This window comes from Penaeus japonicus, unplaced genomic scaffold (genome assembly GCF_977035675.1).
Source record: "Penaeus japonicus unplaced genomic scaffold, GWHDUDI00000001_assembly GWHDUDI00000022, whole genome shotgun sequence".
In the NCBI taxonomy this organism is placed as follows: Eukaryota; Metazoa; Arthropoda; class Malacostraca; order Decapoda; family Penaeidae; genus Penaeus; species Penaeus japonicus.
In genome coordinates, this window is record NW_028234424.1 from 42,002,726 (window position 1) to 42,003,090 (window position 365).

Below are 365 nucleotides of genomic sequence, written 5' to 3' on the forward strand. Positions count from 1 at the left end.
AACACGGAGTCCCTGCCTGGGATTTGGATGATGGTGAGGGAGAGGGGTGAGGGAGGGCAGTGAAGGTGAAGGGAGAGAGAGAGAAGGCGGTGAGGGAGAGGACGGTGAAGGAGAAGGGTGAGGGAGAGGGGGGGGAGGGAAAGGGGTGAGGGGGAGGGATGAGGGAGGGCAGTGAGGGGGAAGGAAGAGAGAGAGAGGGGAGCGAAGAGAGTGGGGATAGGTAGGGAGAGAGAGGGGGGGGAAGTTAGTGGAAACGAGGAGAGACAGGTAGGAGAATCCCAGGGAAGCTTGAATAGGAGGAAGCAAGTTGAGGAGGCGGAGAAGGGAGAGCGGAGAGATGGGCAAAGCGAGAGAGAAGGTCCACC